The 7500-nt window shown below is 37.8% G+C and overlaps 1 long non-coding RNA gene across 1 annotated transcript in view; it reads right to left on the bottom strand.

Moving 5' to 3' along the window:
* Window positions 1–6244, bottom strand: part of LOC136838517 (uncharacterized) — a 514498-nt gene extending 508254 nt beyond the window's left edge. The window contains exon 1 of the long non-coding RNA XR_010853014.1: window positions 5945–6244. This is a non-coding gene — a long non-coding RNA (uncharacterized lncRNA). The remainder of the gene's footprint in view (window positions 1–5944) is intronic.
* Window positions 6245–7500: the final 1256 nt, after the last annotated feature.

Below are 7500 nucleotides of genomic sequence, written 5' to 3'. Positions count from 1 at the left end.
AGAATATTGAGCATAATAATTCTTATATCATAAACCATACTACCACGTTTAGATACATTCAGTTTAGGTTACGAATTTCTGAGCTGAAAACATTTGCATTTGGAATAACGAGGCTGGAGTGTCTACAACTTGAAAAATATAAAGGTAAATTTTATTGTCATACAAGTAAAATACAACACACGGATTGTGTATATGATATAAGAAAAGAACTTAAGATCCACATTCCAATCATCCATGAACATGAAAATTTACATCTCGATAATTAACATTTTTTTTTCTTATCAGAGCCATCGTTTGGAAGTCAAGTGTCCATAAACTTACACAGAGGCCCATAGGCATAAACCAGGGATTTCTACAAAATGAGCAGACTGACTGAGGCCTTAGATCAATTAACATCAATAATACATGGCAAAGAAACATGAATAAATTATGTTCGAATAAATATATGACATACTAGCAGGTATGTAATTACTTACTCGTACACTCTCTCTCTTTCTCTCTCTTATACATACATACATGCATACACACACACACACACACACACACATATATATATATATATATATATAGGCCTATATACAGTGCAGTATGTGTATATATATAATTTATATGTATATATATAAAATTATATATCAAATATATATTATATAAATACTTTATATATGCATATAAATATATTGATTGTAATCTTCATGTAAATGAAGAAATAATTATGTACAATTAATTCCATGAAGGAAAATGTACGGAGAAACGATAAACTTTATTTGGCCCAACTTCAGGCGTAATGCTTTTTTGTCAAGAGGTGCTTAGAGGCTTACTCAGACATCTTCCCTCATTACCTGTGAAACCAATAAGTTTCCCCAAAAGGCTAGGGATTGGCCAACGACCCTGGCTTTGTGAGCGCTCATAAGGGCTAGACGACCGTCCTCCTTGCAGAATGAACTAAACACCTGTTGGACTGCATTACGAAGCCAGAGGGAAAGGGTGTTCCTGAATTCCACCTTCCTGTGCCTTCTAGTACTACAGGGAAATGTCAACTGTGGACTGAGGGGTCCAGTTCTATCAAGTATTGCAAGGTTTGCACTGGCACAAAAGTATCTCATCTGGCTCCCTATTAAGAAAGACCAGGAGGGGAGGAACCAAAAAATTCTTGAAAATCTCATCAGAAAATTACAAGTTCAGGGTTTTCACTACAAACTTGTAAACAGTGAGAGCGAGAGAGATCTCAAGCCCTCCAATTGCCAGATAAGATACAAATAACTGTTTAACTCACTAACATGTTGCAGCAAGTTTAAGAACAGCAGAAGTCTTGGTGGGGAGATCTCACCCAAACTTCTTCCAAGGGCTCTATATGCACGCAAGTTATGCTGTGGAGGGTTCAAATCACATCCTAATCTGAAGCCTGAGGCTCCCAAAGGGGCATGGCTGACTAAACTCCTATGCGCATAGAAAGCTCTACTAAGGAAGAGAGGTACATGCCCTTCAGCTGAAAGACCTGGCTCAATGCTGAGCAATAAGCCTTTACTACAGGACTCAAAGGAGTTTGTCTAGATGAAGGTTGACAATTAAGTCCAAAATCTGCTGAAAAATAGGCACATCTCATCTCACCTATGACACTAACTGAAAAATAGGCACATCTCATCTCATCTATGACACTAACTGGTATGTTAGTTGAAGCTACCTCAAAATGTGTGACAAAGAGAAGAGTGAGCCAAAAGGGAATCTCTGCATACTATGACCGGGAGAGGTAGTCGATCTAGATATCACTTTCCATGGGGCCAATGGGAGTTACCAGTGTTAGCTGAGGCCCAGAGTGAGAGACATTTAGTTGATCACTTGATAATTTCTTGTGGACTTTATTGGTGGATAAGGTTGAGATGCCTCAAATTGTCCCTAGGACTGCTAGAAAGCATCCTCCACGGGAGCCCAGGAGTCTAGAACAGGACAGCAAAACACCAAGGGCTTCCTGCTTACCCATGGTCCCAGATTGATCACTCAGTTCCCATACTTGGAAGAAAGCTTTTCCAACAACACATCAAATAGGACCAGTCTGTCCAAATCTCAACTCCCATAAGAGTTGACATTGTCTCTCCTCCTCTCATTTCTCCCAAGACATTCTTGCAGCAATGGTGTTGGCTAGACCAATACACATAAACAAAGCCACTCCAACATCTTCTAAAAACATAACAGACACCTCACACGTCTCGAACTGTCCACCTAACCGCCCAGTTCTCTCGCTGCTGGGAAAAGGGAGCTGGGGACTGGTGACAATTACCGCATACATCGTTACCAGGTTCTAGCGATGTCAGGCAGGCAGCCGATCGAGGCTCTGCCTAGCCTAACGCCAAATCAAAGTCCCTTCAAAAGAAGGCATCGTGCTTACCCCATATAAAAATGGGAAAAAGCACGTTAAAACAAAGAAGAAGAAGAAGAAGAAGGTCCCTAGCTGACAGCTCAACAGTGTGATGAACGGCCCAATCATGCATCTCTACTGCTAAAGGCAGAAGTGAAGGGAGAAACCTCTGAATGCTGCAGCTATCTGTGCTGCATACATTCCCAAGATGTTGGTGTACAGATGAAGGGTGTTCTTTGTCCACATACGTGAAATATAGAAATCCCCCAAGTTTGCACCTCACCTCTTATTTGATTAATCCAAGAACAGAAATATCTCTGGAGGAGAAGGAACTTCCACCAAGAGGTTCCCATATCCAGTCACAAAGCATGTCCTCCTTCATTCTTGGCTCAAGGCCTCAAGGTGAGTAGGAGGGCTGCTGAAGGCCAGCCAATGCTACGTACTAAATTCGAAAGTTGTAACCAGTGTTAATTTCTTATAGGATATTGACTTCCCTATGCACACCAACTACCATAGTAGATTATGACTACACATTTACTTATATACATTTTCAAAGTCAAAGGTGATGTTTCAAACAATTTTTTTTTAATTTTCTTGAACTTTCTTTCCAAAGCCTCTGAAGTAATCAGTGCAAGGAAGTTATCTGTGCTTCTGTTAACTGTTATTGCTTGCCTATGAAAATAAATAATTTGCACTGAGCATTACTGCAGTGACATCAAGTGACCATGCTAACTAACATTAAGTAATTTACTATGTTTTATCTATTTAATCCAACTGAGAAACTGCCAGCTATTTTAGGTTACATCTTGGAATTTAACACAGACCAGTAAAACATTACATGCTGATAAAAAAGAATTTACCACTGAAATTTAGATTTTCATTACTCACCATTCTTTACTCTATGACTATGGTATATACCAGCCAACTGCGCCAAAGCCAGGCTGGTAAGAACCATCATTTTAGGTCATGTTGGGTTAGGATGTATCCCTGAGAGTAACACTGCCTTTTACTATACAAAAGGCTGAATGGGCTTGGCCAAGGCCAGGTGGAGCTCAGCCTCCTAGATTAGGTTAGGTTAAGTCAGGAAATATGTATTACTTTAAATACTATCATATTTGTATTTTTACTTTTTTACTTTAACACCAGTTCTAGATACTGGAAATTTTTGCTTTGTACTTAAAATCTCCAACATGCTTAATATGAAAATCTTTAAAATTTGATGCAAATTTATTAAGATTATATTGACTAACGAATATTGTTACAGGCTCACACTTTTCCAACTTTTTTCTTCATATTTTGACAAACATAGAAGTGGGGCTCGCTCCTAATCAGATTTTGTTTGTCATGGAACTTTGATGGGCATGGATGGTTGGCATATTATCAGGGGCTTTAGTTATTTCCATCTGGAAATGTGGGTACATTGACAATCCTGAAACCTGATTGGTTCATTTATTCTAAGTTTCACCAATTAAGTGGGTTTTTGGAATTCTGGCATTGCTCGAAAAAAAAACCAGCTTCAGTTCTCAGTGATGTGCTCATCAGTGCAGAGTCTGTTTGTCCTGGTGCATATTGGTGAGGGTACCTGGCTTATTTTCACCGTCTTTCAATTATTTTCACCTGGAAATGTATTTACATGGACAATGCTAAAACCTGATTGGTTTAACTGTTATAGTTTCACCAATTAAGTGAGTTTCTGAAATCAAGGCATTACTTGAAAAACCAGTCTCAGTTTTCAGTAATGTCCTCATTGGTGTAGATATTACAATCTTGACCCTCGGATTATTTACACTGTATTCCAAAAGTTCACACACTTTTTTTTTAGTGTTTGTTTTGAACATTTCTTGCATTCATTATAACAATTTAATTTTTAAAGATGATGAACACCATTATATTAAACAATTATGGAAGGGCAACAGTAGGAAACCTGATTTTTAGGGTTGGGTAAAATACAAAGAACTACTCTAATGTCCACATGATATACCTTCAAGTACTAATTCAGATTAAGGTACGGTTTATTAAACATTTCATAGCAGCAACATGTACAAGGTAAGTAAGGACCTGGTAACCTAGGTTATGTTAGGTGGGGGGGTCCAAAACCCATGCCAAGTAAAGGACCTGGCACCCTACGTTATGTCAGCTTAGGTGTGGTTGGGTTAGGCTGCAACCCTATTATTTATCTACTGTCCATGCAAGGATGCCTCACCCTAAGTTAGGTTAGGTGAGGGGGGGGGTGAAAGTGCCTGGCCAGGAAAGGCCACAGTTGCCCAGGGATAGCTTACAGAAAACCCAGTTTCCAACTGCGGTTCTTATATTTGTAACATATAAGGTCAGTCCAGTATTTCTAAAACTTAATTTACTATCAAAATGAATGTCAGAAATGTCCAAAACACACACTGAAACATAGTCATATTTTCAAGTGCAAAATACAATTGAAATGTATGGTAAAAATCTGCCTATTATTTTACCAATCACTGAGGGGCCCATGGCCTGCTATGTTCCAGTACATAGGTTAGGTTAGGTTAGAAAGTGTCCCTATAATAACCTTTTACCAATAAATCCCATTTTATCTAATTTACCCCACCCAAAAACCACAAATCCTCACTGAGGTCCACCATATAGTAATATTTATGACATTTTCTTTCGGAACATAAATGAGCCATAGGATCTTGTTTCTTCATAATAATTATGAAGTTTTTCTTATATGCATAACTCTTCAAAAGTATCTAATGAAATTGGGCTCGATTTCTGAATTATAATACAGGTGCTGAGTTAAACTGCACCTGTTCAAGAATGTTCTTTTGTCATATATTGAGCAGAATAGCTTTTACTTTCATGTTATCAGTAAGCCACACCTATGATTCTGGTGGTTTCTTTCTATTTTTACTACACACATTTTTCTTTAGTTATGTGTTTGAAAAGATATGATTATTCACTTGGGCCAGAACCTAGGAAATGAGGTAGCCTATTCAATGTCATGGAGCTGCTTTGTTTTCATCAACATGATTTCTTGAAAGTGGTGAAATATAGGCTAGTATCTAGACCTATAGTTTTTGATGAGCTTCTAACAACCTTTTTATCTGACAATGACAGGAAATGCCATTAGAAACCATACTTTAAGAGAGGTTGGGTGGGGAAATGGCCCATACTGATCGTATAGAACCGAGCAACCTATGGTAGGTTAAGATGGTTAGGTTAATGTATATCCCTGCATTTCACTCTGTTTTTTATTTGCTTCTTTAATCACAAACTGAAAGGGTGGTTAACTGGTGAAAATTAGTACCAACGAAGGCAGACTCGCTTGGGAACCTAGCAGAAAATGCATAAAGTATTGTACAGATTCACACTGATTGTTAGCCTTTGGGCAGGAATTAATAGGCATGTATATCCGAGAGGAACATAAAACACTTATCAAAACCTATTGGATTCCCACATTTTAATACACAGGCCTATTATAAAAAAACACATCATATTGTTAAATACATTTTTTTATCAATAGTATAAATACCAGCAACTAAAAAATAGCTTTCTAAGGCTGTAATGTACAACAGCAATATTTGGCCTAGCCTACTTAGAAATTACTACCTTTCTCACCTTCACTGGTGATCGACGATCGATCATATTGAGCAATTTACACAACACAAGGCATATTTATGAATATTGTACTTGTAAGTAGCTAAATTTTTCAAAATCCTAATCTATAAGAAAGAACACGGTGCTAATCACACTCCACCCGAAAAACAGGTAACGCGATTGACGGATACACAGTTCACCACAAAGTGACAACTGTCAAACTGTCCACTGTGACTGTTGTCATTGTCAAAAATATGTCCTCTATTATTGCCAAACGTAACCATTTGGTTGGTTAGTTTATGTACTGAAATCCGCTATATAGACCCAAAAGCAGGCAAATTTTTCATTTTTCCTAAAATATCAGTAAACTATTTTTTATTCATTACTCATCCATTTGACTAGTTTTGAGTTTGTGAATGCCCAGAATTGCAGAATTAATCCTCCGGTGATAACAATACGAGACAATCTTCCTCAAGATTTTCTACTTCCTCATCCGTTGCAGATTGAAGTGATGCTTAAATGCTTGCTTCCCAACAATGTTCTTATTTTCTCTATCACACTTTCGAAGGTCATAAGTACGTGGCTGTTCTCCGTTCTTTGTAGTCTCTTTGAATAGTGAAAACAACATTAACCCACTGCCTTTGTCTGATTCTTAATTTAGTTTTCACCACATTTAGTTGACCGAACAGTATCTCGATTTTGGTAACTGAATGAGGTCATTGCAAGGCCACTTAATTCTTGAAGTGTATTATTGCTGGATGCATCTCAGTACTTTCCTACCCAAAATGATATTTTAACAAATGTAGTAATTTAACTAATATTCTGAACGAAAATTCATAATTTAACATGGGCTTATTAGAGAATCACATCCATTTTAGATTTTTATACAAATTTCATTAAAATCCCTGCAAGTCTTTACAAATCCACTAGATCTCCTGTGGTTTGAAATCACCAACGTCTCCGAATTCACTAGAATTGGCGTTTTTTCCTCACTCCAATTTGGCTACACTGTTTGTGTGACTCGGTATACAGCAAACACCTGTGAATTAGCAGGCTCGAGAAGTATTGTATCTTTTCATGAGAAAGAATTTTCCGCTCTCATTACCGTTTTGCTAATTCTTAGTAATAGCTGACGTTATAAATTTAAGTTGTACATAACATGCCCATGGATCTGGCCCGAAGATTTATTTTACGTGGCAAATCAATTGGTTCAACGGGACCTAAATATTATAACCCAAGAAATATTTCTAGGTTCTCTGTTGCTTCAGTCTTAAACTCGCGACCGACAGAGTAATTCGGAACCCGCTCAGGTCTACATGGCTTTTTACAAACTCCAACCCTGTGTTTCTCCTGGAAGGCCATTACATGAAGTCTCATACGACATATCGATAACAACACCGACGCAAAAAAAAAAAAAAATCGACCACATAACAACACCACTGGATCAACCTCCATGGAAGCTTTCATGACCAAAAGGAACCTAACAAAGGAAATGGAAAAGGATATTGGAGAACAGCCAATGGGTGAATAGGGGGAAGTGGAAAAAGGAGTCAGCGACAAAACCAAAAGAATACGCA

Source organism: Macrobrachium rosenbergii, chromosome 5 (assembly GCF_040412425.1).
Source record: "Macrobrachium rosenbergii isolate ZJJX-2024 chromosome 5, ASM4041242v1, whole genome shotgun sequence".
NCBI lineage: Eukaryota > Metazoa > Arthropoda > Malacostraca > Decapoda > Palaemonidae > Macrobrachium > Macrobrachium rosenbergii.
Note: the sequence above shows the minus strand (reverse complement) of the source record. Positions and strands in the feature narration are given on the sequence as shown.